Genomic DNA, 17030 nt, shown 5'->3' with positions numbered 1-17030 from the left:
AGTATCTGGTGACTGTCCGTCTCCTCCATCATCAGTATCTGGTGACCGTCCGTCTCCTCCATCATCAGTATCTGGTGACAGCCCGTCTCCTCCATCATCAGTATCTGGTGACTGCCCGTCTCCTCCATCATCAGTATCTGGTGACCGTCCGTCTCCTCCATCATCAGTATCTGGTGACAGCCCGTCTCCTCCATCATCAGTATCTGGTGACTGTCCGTCTCCTCCATCATCAGTATCTGGTGACCGCCCATCTCCTCCATCATCAGTATCTGGTGACCGCCCGTCTCCTCCATCATCAGTATCTGGGCACTGCCCGTCTCCTCCATCATCAGTATCTGGTGACCGCTCGTCTCCTCCATCATCAGTATCTGGTGACCGCCCATCTCCTCCATCATCAGTATCTGGTGACCGCCCGTCTCCTCCATCATCAGTATCTGGTGACCGCTCGTCTCCTCCATCATCAGTATCTGGTGACCGCCCGTCTCCTCCATCATCAGTATCTGGGCACTGCCCGTCTCCTCCATCATCAGTATCTGGTGACCGCCCGTCTCCTCCATCATCAGTATCTGGTGACCGCCCGTCTCCTCCATCATCAGTATCTGGTGACCGCTCGTCTCCTCCATCATCAGTATCTGGTGACCGCCCATCTCCTCCATCATCAGTATCTGGTGACCGCCCATCTCCTCCATCATCAGTATCTGGTGACCGCCCGTCTCCTCCATCATCAGTATCTGGTGACCGCTCGTCTCCTCCATCATCAGTATCTGGTGACCGCTCGTCTCCTCCATCATCAGTATCTGGTGACCGCTCGTCTCCTCCATCATCAGTATCTGGTGACCGCCTGTCTCCTCCATCATCAGTATCTGGTGACCGCTCGTCTCCTCCATCATCAGTATCTGGTGACCGCCCGTCTCCTCCATCATCAGTATCTGGTGACCGCCCGTCTCCTCCATCATCAGTATCTGGTGACCGCCCATCTCCTCCATCATCAGTATCTGGTGACCGCCCGTCTCCTCCATCATCAGTATCTGGTGACCGCCCGTCTCCTCCATCATCAGTATCTGGTGACCGCCCGTCTCCTCCATCATCAGTATCTGGTGACCGCCCATCTCCTCCATCATCAGTATCTGGTGACCGCCCGTCTCCTCCATCATCAGTATCTGGTGACCGCCTGTCTCCTCCATCATCAGTATCTGGTGACCGCCCGTCTCCTCCATCATCAGTATCTGGTGACCGCCCGTCTCCTCCATCATCAGTATCTGGGCACTGCCCGTCTCCTCCATCATCAGTATCTGGTGACCGCCCGTCTCCTCCATCATCAGTATCTGGTGACAACCCCATCACAGAAGCTGACAACTGCCTCCCCCAGTTGTCGGTCCGCCACCTTCACCCACCACAGGCCGATGACACACCTCAGCCATCACATTACCTGACAGCCCACAGAGCGCACTCACAGGTCAATGGCCTCCACAGCCAGAAGCCTCGAAGCATGGACCCTCAGTGCCAGCGTCCACAACACACACAGCAGTGATCGCCAGAGGAGATGGCCGCTTTTTAGAGTCACTGCAGAACTGAGTCTGTGTGAGAACCGAATACAAGCCTTGGAAGATGCAGCGTCGGAGCGAGACTGTGCGAGGTAAAGTGGCACTGGAGGAAACTGTGAGATGGCGGATGCTGCATAGAGAATGTGTGCGCTAACGTGGCTCCGATGTGACACCGTATGAGGTAACGTGACTCCGATGTGACACCGTATGAGGTAACGTGACTCTGATGTGACACCGTGTGAGGTAACGTGGCTCCGATGTGACACCGTGTGAGGTAACATGTCTCCGATGTGACACCGTATGAGGTAACGTGACTCTGATGTGACACCGTGTGAGGTAACGTGGCTCCGATGTGACACCGTATGAGGTAGCGTGACTCTGATGTGACACCGTATGAGGTAACGTGGCTCCGATGTGACACCGTGTGAGGTAACGTGGCTCCGATGTGACACCGTATGAGGTAACGTGACTCCGATGTGACACCGTATGAGGTAACGTGACTCTGATGTGACACCGTGTGAGGTAACGTGGCTCCGATGTGACACCGTGTGAGGTAACATGTCTCCGATGTGACACCGTATGAGGTAACGTGACTCTGATGTGACACCGTGTGAGGTAACGTGGCTCCGATGTGACACCGTATGAGGTAGCGTGACTCTGATGTGACACCGTATGAGGTAACGTGGCTCCGATGTGACACCGTGTGAGGTAACGTGGCTCCGATGTGACACCGTATGAGGTAACGTGACTCTGATGTGACACCGTGTGAGGTAACGTGGCTCCGATGTGACACCGTGTGAGGTAACGTGGCTCCGATATGACACCGTATGAGGTAACATGTCTCCGATGTGACACCGTATGAGGTAACGTGACTCTGATGTGACACCGTGTGAGGTAACGTGGCTCCGATGTGACACCGTATGAGGTAACGTGACTCTGATGTGACACCGTATGAGGTAACGTGGCTCCGATGTGACACCGTGTGAGGTAACGTGTCTCCGATGTGAGACTGAGGTAATGTATCTCCGATGTGACACCGTATGAGGTAACATGGCTCCAATGTGACACCGTATGAGGTAACGTGTCTCCGATGTGAGACTGAGGTAATGTATCTCCGATGTGACACCGTATGAGGTAACATGGCTCCAATGTGACACCGTATAAGGTACCGTGGCTCCAATGTGACACCGTATGAGGTAACGTGGCTCCGATGTGACACCGTGTGAGGTAACGTGTCTCCGATGTGACACCGTATGAGGTAACGTGGCTCCGATATGACACCGTATGAGGTAACGTGACTCCGATGTGACACCGTATGAGGTAACGTGACTCCAATGTGACACCATGTGAGGTATCATGTCTCCGATGTGACACCGTATGAGGTAACGTGACTCTGATGTGACACCGTGTGAGGTAACGTGGCTCCGATGTGACACCGTGTGAGGTAACGTGGCTCCGATGTGACACCGTATGAGGTAACGTGACTCCGATGTGACACCGTATGAGGTAACGTGACTCCAATGTGACACCATGTGAGGTATCATGTCTCCGATGTGACACCGTATGAGGTAACGTGACTCTGATGTGACACCGTGTGAGGTAACGTGGCTCCGATGTGACACCGTGTGAGGTAACGTGTCTCCGATGTGAGACTGAGGTAATGTATCTCCGATGTGACACCGTATGAGGTAACATGGCTCCAATGTGACACCGTATGAGGTAACGTGGCTCCAATGTGACACCGTATAAGGTACCGTGGCTCCAATGTGACACCGTATGAGGTAACGTGGCTCCGATGTGACACCGTGTGAGGTAACGTGTCTCCGATGTGACACCGTATGAGGTAACGTGGCTCCGATATGACACCGTATGAGGTAACGTGGCTCCGATGTGACACCGTATGAGGTAACGTGGCTCCGATGTGACACCATGTGAGGTATCATGTCTCCGATGTGACACCGTATGAGGTAACGTGACTCCGATGTGACACCGTGTGAGGTAACGTGTCTCCGATGTGACACCGTGTGAGGTAACGTGTCTCCGATGTGACACCGTATGAGGTAACGTGGCTCCGATATGACACCGTATGAGGTAACGTGGCTCCGATGTGACACCGTATGAGGTAACGTGACTCCAATGTGACACCATGTGAGGTATCATGTCTCCGATGTGACACCGTATGAGGTAACGTGACTCCGATGTGACACCGTGTGAGGTAACGTGTCTCCGATGTGACACCGTGTGAGGTAACGTGGCTCCGATGTGACACCGTATGAGGTAACGTGACTCCGATGTGACACCGTATGAGGTAACGTGACTCCAATGTGACACCATGTGAGGTATCATGTCTCCGATGTGACACCGTATGAGGTAACGTGACTCTGATGTGACACCGTGTGAGGTAACGTGGCTCCGATGTGACACCGTGTGAGGTAACGTGTCTCCGATGTGAGACTGAGGTAATGTATCTCCGATGTGACACCGTATGAGGTAACATGGCTCCAATGTGACACCGTATGAGGTAACGTGGCTCCAATGTGACACCGTATAAGGTACCGTGGCTCCAATGTGACACCGTATGAGGTAACGTGGCTCCGATGTGACACCGTGTGAGGTAACGTGTCTCCGATGTGACACCGTATGAGGTAACGTGGCTCCGATATGACACCGTATGAGGTAACGTGGCTCCGATGTGACACCGTATGAGGTAACGTGGCTCCGATGTGACACCGTATGAGGTAACGTGTCTCTGATGTGACACCGTATGAGGTAACGTGGCTCCAATGTGACACCGTATGAGGTAACGTGGCTCCGATGTGACACCGTATGAGGTAACGTGGCTCCGATATGACACCATATGAGGTAACGTGGCTCCGATGTGACACCGTGTGAGGTAACGTGGCTCCGATATGACACCGTATGAGGTAACGTGACTCCGATGTGACACCGTATGAGGTAACGTGGCTCCGATGTGACACCGTATGAGGTAACGTGGCTCCGATGTGACACCGTATGAGGTAACGTGACTCCGATGTGACACCGTATGAGGTAACGTGACTCCGATGTGACACCGTATGAGGTAACGTGACTCCAATGTGACACCATGTGAGGTAACATGTCTCCGATGTGACACCGTATGAGGCAACGTGACTCTGATGTGACACCGTGTGAGGTAACGTGACTCTGATGTGACACCGTATGAGGTAACGTGACTCCGATGTGACACCGTATGAGGTAACGTGACTCCGATGTGACACCGTATGAGGTAACGTGACTCCAATGTGACACCATGTGAGGTAACATGTCTCCGATGTGACACCGTATGAGGTAACGTGACTCTGATGTGACACCGTGTGAGGTAACGTGGCTCCGATGTGACACCGTGTGAGGTAACGTGTCTCCGATGTGAGACTGAGGTAATGTATCTCCGATGTGACACCGTATGAGGTAACATGGCTCCAATGTGACACCGTATGAGGTAACGTGGCTCCAATGTGACACCGTATGAGGTAACGTGGCTCCGATGTGACACCGTGTGAGGTAACGTGTCTCCGAAGTGACACCGTATGAGGTAACGTGACTCCGATGTGACACCGTATGAGGTAACGTGACTCCAATGTGACACCATGTGAGGTAACATGTCTCCGATGTGACACCGTATGAGGTAATGTGACTCTGATGTGACACCGTGTGAGGTAACGTGGCTCCGATGTGACACCGTGTGAGGTAACGTGTCTCCGATGTGAGACTGAGGTAATGTATCTCCGATGTGACACCGTATGAGGTAACATGGCTCCAATGTGACACCGTATGAGGTAACGTGGCTCCAATGTGACACCGTATGAGGTAACGTGGCTCCGATGTGACACCGTATGAGGTAACGTGGCTCCGATGTGACACCGTGTGAGGTAACGTGGCTCCGATGTGACACCGTATGAGGTAACATGGCTCCAATGTGACACCGTATGAGGTAACGTGGCTCCAATGTGACACCGTATGAGGTAACGTGGCTCCGATGTGACACCGTGTGAGGTAACGTGGCTCCGATGTGACACCGTATGAGGTAACGTGTCTCTGATGTGAGACTGTGAGGCTGTGGTCAGTTACATGCTCCTTCCCATCTACTTGTTTCCATCTCTCTCCTCCATTCTTGGCGCTATAAAGCCGGAGCTGTCAATCAGAATAGACGATGGGGAGATAGAGGGAAATATGTGGGAGTGAAGGAGCACTGCACTGCGGCCGCCGTGATGTGGGGAGCACTGTGCTGCACTGCGGCCGCCGTGATGTGGGGTGCACTGTGCAGCCCTGCGGCCGCCGTGATGTGGGGTGCACTGTGCTGCACTGCGGCCGCCGTGATGTGGGGTGCACTGTGCAGCCCTGCGGCCGCCGTGATGTGGGGTGAACTGTGCTGAACTGCGGCCGCCGTGATGTGGGGTGCACTGTGCTGCACTGCGGCCGCCGTGATGTGGGGAGCACTGTGCTGCACTGCGGCCGCCGTGATGTGGGGTGCACTGTGCAGCCCTGCGGCCGCCGTGATGTGGGGTGCACTGTGCTGCACTGCGGCCGCCGTGATGTGGGGTGCACTGTGCTGAACTGCGGCCGCCGTGATGTGGGGTGCACTGTGCTGAACTGCGGCCGCCGTGATGTGGGGTGCACTGTGCAGCCCTGCGGCCGCCGTGATGTGGGGTGAACTGTGCTGAACTGCGGCCGCCGTGATGTGGGGTGCACTGTGCTGCACTGCGGCCGCCGTGATGTGGGGTGCACTGTGCTGCACTGCGGCCGCCGTGATGTGGGGTGCACTGTGCAGCACTGCGGCCGCCGTGATGTGGGGTGAACTGTGCTGAACTGCGGCCGCCGTGATGTGGGGTGCACTGTGCTGAACTGTGGCCGCCGTGATGTGGGGTGCACTGTGCTGAACTGTGGCCGCCGTGATGTGGGGTGCACTGTGCTGCACTGCGGCCGCCGTGATGTGGGGAGCACTTTGCTGCACTGCGGCCGCCGTGATGTGGGGTGCACTGTGCTGCACTGCGGCCGCCGTGATGTGGGGTGCACAGTGCTGAACTGCGGCCGCCGTGATGTGGGGTGCACTGTGCTGAACTGCGGCCGCCGTGATGTGGGGTGCACTGTGCTGAACTGTGGCCGCCGTGATGTGGGGTGCACTGTGCTGAACTGCGGCCGCCGTGATGTGGGGTGCACTGTGCTGAACTGCGGCCGCCGTGATGTGGGGTGCACTGTGCTGAACTGCGGTCGCCGTGATGTGGGGTGCACTGTGCTGCACTGCGGTCGCCGTGATGTGGGGTGCACTGTGCTGAACTGCGGCCGCCGTGATGTGGGGTGCACTGTGCTGAACTGCGGCCGCCGTGATGTGGGGTGCACTGTGCTGCACTGCGGCCGCCGTGATGTGGGGTGCACTGTGCTGAACTGCGGCCGCCGTGATGTGGGGTGCGCTGTGCTGAACTGCGGCCGCCGTGATGTAGGGTGCGCTGTGCTGAACTGCGGCCGCCGTGATGTGGGGTGCGCTGTGCTGAACTGCGGCCGCCGTGATGTGGGGTGCACTGTGCTACACTGCGGCCGCCGTGATGTGGGGTGCACTGTGCTGCACTGCGGACGCCGTGATGTGGGGTGCACTGTGCTGCACTGCGGCCGCCGTGATGTGGGGTGCACTGTGCTGAACTGCGGCCGCCGTGATGTGGGGTGCACTGTGCTGAACTGCGGCCGCCGTGATGTGGGGTGCACTGTGCTGAACTGCGGCCGCCGTGATGTGGGGTGCACTGTGCTGAACTGCGGCCGCGGTGATGTGGGGTGCACTGTGCTGAACTGCGGCCGCCGTGATGTGGGGTGCACTGTGCTGCACTGCGGTCGCCGTGATGTGGGGTGCACTGTGCTGGACTGCGGCCACCGTGATGTGGGGTGCACTGTGCTGAACTGCGGCCGCCGTGATGTGGGGTGCACTGTGCTGCACTGCGGCCGCCGTGATGTGGGGTGCACTGTGCTGAACTGCGGCCGCCGTGATGTGGGGTGCACTGTGCTGCACTGCGGCCGCCGTGATGTGGGGTGCACTGTGCAGCACTGCGGCCGCCGTGATGTGGGGTGCACTGTGCTGAACTGCGGCTGCCGTGATGTGGGGTGCACTGTGCTGCACTGCGGCCGCCGTGATGTGGGGTGCACTGTGCTGAACTGCGGCCGCCGTGATGTGGGGTGCACTGTGCTGAACTGCGGCCGTGGTGACATGCGGAGCACTGAACTGCGGCCGCGGTGATGTGGGGTGCACTGTGCTGAACTGTGGCCGTGGTGACATGCGGAGCACTGAACTGCGGCCGCCGTGATGTGGGGTGCACTGTGCTGAACTGTGGCCGCCGTGATGTGGGGTGCACTGTGCTGCACTGCGGCCGCCGTGATGTGGGGTGCACTGTGCTGAACTGTGGCCGCCGTGATGTGGGGTGCACTGTGCTGAACTGCGGCCGCCGTGATGTGGGGTGCACTGTGCTGAACTGCGGCCGCGGTGATGTGGGGTGCACTGTGCTGAACTGCGGCCGCGGTGATGTGGGGTGCACTGTGCTGAACTGCGGCTGTGGTGACATGCGGAGCACTGAACTGCGGCCGCCGTGATGTGGGGTGCACTGTGCTGAACTGCGGCCGTGGTGACATGCAGAGCACTGAACTGCGGCCGCCGTGATGTGGGGTGCACTGTGCTGCACTGCGGCCGCCGTGATGTGGGGTGCACTGTGCTGAACTGCGGCCGCCGTGATGTGGGGTGCGCTGTGCTGAACTGCGGCCGCCGTGATGTGGGGTGCGCTGTGCTGAACTGCAGCCGCCGTGATGTGGGGTTCACTGTGCTGAACTGCGACCGCAGTGATGTGGGGTGCACTGTGCTGAACTGCGGCCGCGGTGATGTGGGGTGCACTGTGCTGAACTGCGGCCGCTGTGATGTGGGGTGCACTGTGCTGAACTGCGGCTGCCGTGATGTGGGGTGCACTGTGCTGAACTGTGGCCGGCGTGATGTGGGGTGCACTGTGCTGAACTGCGGCCGCCGTGATGTGGGGTGCACTGTGCTGAACTGCGGCCGCCGTGATGTGGGGTGCACTGTGCTGAACTGCGGCCGCGGTGATGTGGGGTGCACTGTGCTGAACTGCGGCCGCCGTGATGTGGGGTGCACTGTGCTGAACTGCGGCCGCCGTGATGTGGGGTGCACTGTGCTGAACTGCAGCTGCCGTGATGTGGGGTGCACTGTGCTGAACTGTGGCCGCTGTGATGTGGGGTGCGCTGTGCTGAACTGCGGCCGCGGTGATGTGGGGTGCACTGTGCTGAACTGCGGCTGCCATGATGTGGGGTGCACTGTGCTGAACTGCGGCCGCGGTGATGTGGGGTGCGCTGTGCTGAACTGTGGCCGGCGTGATGTGGGGTGCACTGTGCTGAACTGCGGCTGCCATGATGTGGGGTGCACTCTGCTGAACTGCGGCCGCGGTGATGTGGGGTGCACTGTGCTGAACTGTGGCCGGCGTGATGTGGGGTGCACTGTGCTGAACTGCGGCCGCGGTGATGTGGGGTGCACTGTGCTGAACTGCAGCTGCCATGATGTGGGGTGCACTGTGCTGAACTGCGGCCGCCGTGATGTGTGGTGCACTGTGCTGAACTGCGGCCACCGTGATGTGGGGTGCACTGTGCTGAACTGCGGCCGCCGTGATGTGTGGTGCACTGTGCTGAACTGCGGCCACCGTGATGTGGGGTGCACTGTGCTGAACTGCAGCTGCCATGATGTGGGGTGCACTGTGCTGAACTGCGGCCGCCGTGATGTGTGGTGCACTGTGCTGAACTGCGGCCGCCGTGATGTGTGGTGCACTGTGCTGAACTGCGGCCACCGTGATGTGGGGTGCACTGTGCTGAACTGTGGCCGGCGTGATGTGGGGGCCCAGAACTGAAGCCGCAGTGACGTGCAGAGCACTGCACTGCGCTGAACTGTACAGCCATGGACGTTGTCATCTGCTACATATTACATTAACTTCTTCACTTCTAGACTTGTGTTATCCAACGTTGTTTTCGGAGCATCGCAACTTCAAGACTTACAGATTTGCCAACGATCTCAGGGGCGAACATAACATTGGTGCAATCTCTGCAGCCACACAGGGGACGACTACTAATTCCACAGCAGGTACCACTGTGCATTAGGCCTCCTTCACACATCCTGATATTTCCAGTACCAGAAAAAAACAGTACCGGAGATATCAGAGTCTGTGTAACCCTTGTGGTATACGTGTGATGCCCATGTGTTATATCAGTACCACACTTACCGGCGCCAGGGAATCAGTGGTACAGTTAGTGCTGTCATCATTCTCACCTGCTCTGCTGGCGATCAGTGAGAGCAGAGGACAATGTTGAGAGTTATATTCAACTGATAACAGCAAGAGCAGCCGTCGCCTGGGCTATAAATAAAATATAGAATAGAGGGGTCCCCACGCTGTTTTTTTTTTTTTTTTTAAATTATAAATAAATAATTTTTAAAAATGGTGTGAGATTCACCTCAGTTTTGACAACCAGCCTTGCTAAAGCAGACAGCTAGGGGCTGGTATTCTCAGGCTGGGAAGGGGCCATGGATATTGACCCCCCCAGTCTAAAAATAGCAGCCCGCAGCCGCCCAGAAAAGTCACATCTATTAGATGCGCCAATTCTAGCACTTTACCCAACTCTCCCCACTTGTCCTGTGGCAGGTGGTGTAATATTTGTGGGGTTGATGAGACCTTTGTATTGTTAGGTGACCTGAGGCCCACGGCTTAGTAATGGAGACGTGTCTATAATATGCCTATCCATTACTAATGTTATATGTTAAATAAAGACACAGCCAGAATAAAGTCTTTTATTTGAAATAAAAACAAAACACACTTTTCCATTTTTATTTAAACCCTTCCCGACATGTGCCGTACTAGTACTTCTCTGCGGGAGGTGCGTTCCCGCAAACAGCAGTACTAGTACGGCGCACCGATTGCGCGGCCTCATGCTGAGTGCTGCATTGATCAGGTGCGGGTGTCAACTGTATGTGACAGCTGACACCCCGCAGCAATGCCCACGATCGGTGCTAGCACCGATCGCGGGCATTTAACCCCTCTGATGCCGCTGTCAGTAGTGACAGCGGCATAGAGAAGCATTGCGCAGGGAGCCCTTCCACGGGGTCCTTCAGTGAGGCGGCTTGTGAGCGCCTGCTAACAGCAGGCGCGGCAAGCCTCCTTCACTGCCTGTCAGATCGCCGATCTGATACTAAGCAATGCAAAGTGTCAGATCAGTGATCTGACATTATAGAGTCATGTCCCATACGGGGACAATGTAAGAAAAGGTAAAAAAATATATATATATATATTATAATGTGTAAAAATATATTTTTTAAAAAAATTCCTAAATAAATAAAAAAAATATTTTCCAATAAATACATTTATGTAAAAAAATAATAAAAAAACAATAAAAGTACACATTTGTTATCGCCGTGTCCGTAACGACCTGCTCTATAGTTAACCCATTCAGTTAAAACCTTAAAAGAATAAGTAAAAAAACGAGGCAAAACACAATGATTTATCATCATACCACCGAACAAAAAGCGCAATAATATGCGATCAAAAAGACGGATATAAATAAAAATGGTACTGCTGAAAACGTCATCTTGTCCTGCAAAAAAATAAGCTGCCATACAGCTCCATCAGCAGAATAATAAGAAAAGTTATAGCTCTCAAAATAAAGTGATGTAAAAATAATTATTTTTTCTATAAAATAGTTTTTATTGTATAAAAGCTCCAAAACATAAAAAAATATAAATGAGATATCACTGTAATCGTACTGACCTGAAGAATAAAACTGCTTTATCAATTTTACCACACGTGGAACAGTATAAAAAAACAAAACAAAAGGCAATTCCTGAATTGCAGGTTTTTGTTCATTCTGTCCCCCGAAAATCGGAATAGAAAGCGATCTAAAAAATGTCATGTACCCGAAAATGGTACCAATAAAAACGTCAACTTGTCCTGTGTAAAATAATGCTTATCCTGTAAAATACTCAGGACTAGTTACCAGATAAAAATATAGTGGTTTATTTGGATTCTTCCATCAAAGAAAGGTTATTACAGAAAAACAGGTGAATAAAAATAGGTGAAAGAGAGATTGTCCATTAGTTTATAGCAAAGCAACGTGTATTCTTCTTTCTCACCGGGATCTCACATGGCAAATGGCGTCTGTCTCTCTTAGGCTTCTTCGTAGTAAAGTAACATACCAGCTGTTATGTCATGTCATGGCCCAGCACAGATGACATCTTCTTGTCTGTCTCTCATGATGGTGAGGGAAGAAGACAGCGACCTCTACAGTTAGCCATGAATTATATACGTCTCTTGAAGCACGTGATCTCGGTATATATGGAGTTTGACATTTACCTCAAGGCTAAACTTAAATATGTAGTGGAGCTGACATTTACCACTTGCTAAAATAGCACATGCAATGGAAGGCAATGTCCCGTACAGAACATATAAGAATACAACTCCATAACTAATATAAATCCATAACTAATAATATTTAACAATTCCCCCTTTTGAGGGAGACAGACATTAATTGGAACCCTCAAAATATAATGAGATCTTTTTTCTTCTTTTCTTCTTCTTTGACAAAATAATTTAATATCAATAATAATAATAATAATATCAGATTACCGTTATAAGTACTCAATGACATAATTGATGTGAATTCATGTTATGGTAATCTGTGAACAATATTCATATACAATATGTATAATTATACTTCCCTAAGTCTAAATTGAAGCATCTCAGGTCCAGTCATCATCATCTGATGTCATCTGGTCTTCATTTTGATGTCTTCTGTCTTCTTCTTGGTTCTTTTTAAAACCACAGTTTTTCTCTAGCATATAGATGTTGTAGAAATCGTGTTGTGTATCAAATCAAAGTCCATAATTTCAAATGTTAATACGAAAACAAAGTCTATGCAGCTTTAATATCTGTGCAGTGTCATCTTTAAAAACCTGGGCTTACATTGGCTCGCCTTGGATATTCTGGAATCCTCCATCGGCACTGGTCTTTGAACAGGTGTGACGTCTTTGGTCAGCAAAGCAAGGGTTAAAATGACTCTTCCTTGCTAAACATAGCACCATAACCAGTCCTTGTCCTAATGCACAGGACATATGTCAGGGTTGTAGCTTCCTGATAATTACCTTCATTGTTCACCAGCTTTACATTGAAGCTTTACAGGTGATTAGAAACCTCTGGAACTTGATAAGAACGTGATAACACAGTTCTTCTCAGCATCATAGGATCATCGTCCTCTGGTTGTCAGGTTAGACACTTTAATCGTGACTGTCAGTGGTGGATATTGCACTTGTGACTGTCAGTGGTGGATTCTGCACTTGTGATTGTCAGTGGTGGATACTGCATTTGTAATTAACACAGTTCATTACTCAGTAATCATAGCTTTGTTACCTTCTGGGACTTCTGGATCGCGGCATTCTTCTTCTTGCAACTGATAAGAATCAATAAAGTTTTGAAATATGAAAAGTCTTTATTAACGTAATTTCAGTATCTTGCTTGAAGTCTTCATTCCCTATTCTATACCAAATCTGGTAATTTCCCTATCCTATAATATCACAGCGTACCATAGCAATCAGTAATATCCATATAATTATTATCAGAATTTGTACCATATATGGATTTCAATATTTGAAATAATAAACCAATAATAAGTGATAATACATTATTATCCATATTTTTTCATGTGATAGAACATTTTTTTATGTCATAGGTGTAATTACCTTTTTCAACCCATAGGTGTCACTGTGTTTTATGTAACCAGTGTTATCATCTTTATTAATAAGGAATATATTTATTATACTAATAATATGTAGGAATGTAAAGCCATGAACCAAAATAAGAATATATGAGTGAGCGAATGAATGAATAAAAGAATTGTTGCATATAACTCAGAAGTGAAACATTTCCTTTGTAATAAAACCATATCATTGCTATATTTAATGAAGCAATATTCTCAGTAGATATTACTTTACTAAATATTGGTGAAAGAATTAAAAATAATGAAAAATAAGAATAAAAATAAAAATAAAAATAAGGCCTTTATGTTGATGCAGAGTAGTTATGTCTTCAGTAACATACACCCTTAATATTTCCATGATCTGGACTATTTCATAATTGTCATAAACTTGTGTTACCAAAATATTCAAATTATGCAACTTTGCATGTATTACTCCTCTTACTGTAAAGAAATGACTCTTTATAATATTTAATGTTATTATACCCAATACTTATACCATTGTACCTTATTTCTATTTGTTCTTTATTAAAATGTGTGAAGAAGAGGTATTCATCAAATGTGATGATGTAGTCAGGATCAAAAACATATTTTCCCCCTTAATACCAAAAAATATTGTTTCATGAAATAATTCATTTATCAAAACCAAAATTAAAAATAATTAATGTATAAATTATGTGAATTTATACTTGCTTATACCATTATTTGTCTGAAGATGTGTAACCATCAAAATTAATTTGAATATCATAAAATTATCCTTTGGAAAAATTAATTTGCATAAACCATTTTGATGTGCGATTGCACTTTGCACTTATCCACTATTAACTAAATCAAGAAATAATAATTACTATAGAAATATAGAAATATATGTTGTATAGATAATATTTCATTATATATCCTAATATTCTAATAATTTAACTGATCTGCATATTCCTCCTAAAGATAAAAGCTTTTGGGGTTTTTTTTTTTTCTTCCTCTCATGCATTCAGGATCCTGAGGCCTCACAAACGTATCACATTACTCGCTCAGCAGCTGCTCATACACTCAGTCACTGTCACTCAGACTGTGTCACATATTTAAGTTTAAACCAAATACCTCACATACGAAGGTGTGATGAATACACGTATTTTAACCCAAATTATCCTAATTATCAATGCATTGTAAACTATTTAAATTTAGTCTTAATATTTCTTTGAATATTCCCCAAATACACATGACATAAATATATGTATATGTATAGCTATACTTGACATTTAGGCCTGGAAAAAAATTCCATTGGTTTGCAAAAGTTAAGACCCCCTTAAAAATTCTTTTCCTAAAGAACATGGACCTAGTATACTGGTATTATTAGAACAAAGTTCAAATTTCACCTGCTGTGGTTGTCATTCATGCCATGCAGTGAAGGCACACACACAGAACATATTTTAAAATGCAATTAGTTATTTTCTTTTAAGGGTTAGATATATAAAATCATGCAATTATTGCAACTTCCTGTGTAAATAAAGGCATAAATCCTTGGAAGAGAATTTTTCCCGATTAAGTCCTGCTTTGAAATGAAAATTCTAAGGAAACATAAAAGATAAGGTTAATATCATATTCATAATTCTAAATATTATTACTGATGTAGATTTTAATTTTCATTAAAAAATACAGTTCTACTATTTCTACTTCTACAAACACTCTATATATACTGTATGAATATGTATATATCCACAAACCATAGAACTACAGGATTATACTCTATAAAATAATTACATATAACTCACTAATTGTATAACACTTTTACACAATATATATTACTTTTTTCCTAGCCAATTCCTACACCCATACTTATTTCTCTGCAAAAAATATCCTGAAAGGTTCTTGCCATTTTAAAGCTGATAGATTCTTGGAGCAGAGTATTCAGTTTACAGGCCATGATGTCACTCACCACCTGCTTCTGTCTGTCAAATTCGGCCATCTTGGTTACAGAAAGAAAATCAAATCTCATCATTTTTCTTAATTCAATTTGTGTCTTTTCGGTGATCCTTTGCATCATTCCATAAGGCTTATAACAAACATGTGATTTTCTTCGTTCTTCATAGATTTGATTTCGGGGAAAACTCATTTTAGAAGGCTTTGCTAATACAGGCTTCTGATAAGATTTTACTCTGCCTGTCTTTACAAAATTAGCACAATTTACTTTCCTTTCACGATTCTCGTGTTTTCTGGCAAAATCAAGGGATTGCGCACATTCAAACAAAGAATCTTTTTGTGACGCAATAACACGAGATGCAGGACTTAGAAACCAAAATTTGCTTACAAAACTCCTTATGAGGGACGGTGTTTTGACATTCTCACTCAGCATTCTATACAAACGTTCATATATGGACATAAACGTAAAAATACATTCCTTCCGACCAATCCTTAATTTTTGAAGAATATCAATATCTGGATGATTTTCATTTGATGAACAAAAAATAAGAATCTTTAATCTGTCCTTATCATTTAAATTCTCATGTGTTTCACCAGATAACTTTAAAGTCAATCTCCTAGCAAAATTTACAGGGACCCACATTTTGAACAACTGATTCTTCTCCTCGTTAGATAAATCAAATTTATCAACACAACTTTCAAAAACCTCAGAGTTTCTACAAACATGGATTGTATTATCATATGCAGGTATTATTTTGCATATCTTTAGCAAAGTTTTTCTTACTTTCCTTCGGATTTGGGCCTCTGATTCGTCTATTTTTAGTGGTACGTCTTTCCCTTGTACGTCATCTACGTCAGTTCTGAAGTCTCCTCCTACTTCTCCATCTTGTTCCACGTCTGCAAGGTCACCTTCAATGGCTCCTGCTACTTGTAACTGTTTCTCCACATTACAGTAAATCTCGGGAATATCACTATCCTCTACACGATCATTTTTGGATTTCTCTGACACAGATCTATGAAATATAGCTACCATCTGTAGAATATTTTTTAATCTCTCTCTTTCTCTATTGAAGAATTTACAGTCTAACTTCTGATTCGCCAGTTCGCACTCAGCATATAATCTTAGCCATAATACTTCTGGATTAGACTTGTCTACAGACTTAAATTTCAATCTACTCTGCTTAGCAAGAGAATTAATTACATCCATTTCTCTTACCTTGAAATTTCTCAGCTTGTTCCTTTAATGGACAACGCTGGGCTCTTGTCTTCACACGTCTTGGCTTCAGCACGTCTGGCACTTTGGCACTTGTAGTACTTCTCAATCTATCTGGCAATTCTTACTTCTAGGTTCTGTCTGATTCTTGTAAGTAGATTTCCTGATAACTTGCACATATGACGTTAGCAAAGTTCAATCCCCCTTTTGGGCAAGTGGAGGGAAATCCGCAAAAAAGTACAAAAATTCAGATCTGGCTGGCTCTCCAATGTAAAATAATGCTTATCCTGTAAAATACTCAGGACTAGTTACCAGATAAAAATATAGTGGTTTATTTGGATTCTTCCATCAAAGAAAGGTTATTACAGAAAAACAGGTGAATAAAAATAGGTGAAAGAGAGATTGTCCATTAGTTTATAGCAAAGCAACGTGTATTCTTCTTTCTCTCCGGGATCTCACATGGCAAATGGCGTCTGTCTCTCTTAGGCTTCTTCGTAGTAAAGTAACATACCAGCTGTTATAGGAAGGAGAGAAGTCCGGCTTTCAGGATCGCGCTG

This window comes from Dendrobates tinctorius, unplaced genomic scaffold (genome assembly GCF_039654945.1).
Source record: "Dendrobates tinctorius isolate UK_male_01 unplaced genomic scaffold, ASM3965494v1 ptg000157l, whole genome shotgun sequence".
NCBI classification, from domain to species: Eukaryota; Metazoa; Chordata; class Amphibia; order Anura; family Dendrobatidae; genus Dendrobates; species Dendrobates tinctorius.
This window is presented reverse-complemented; position numbering follows the sequence as displayed.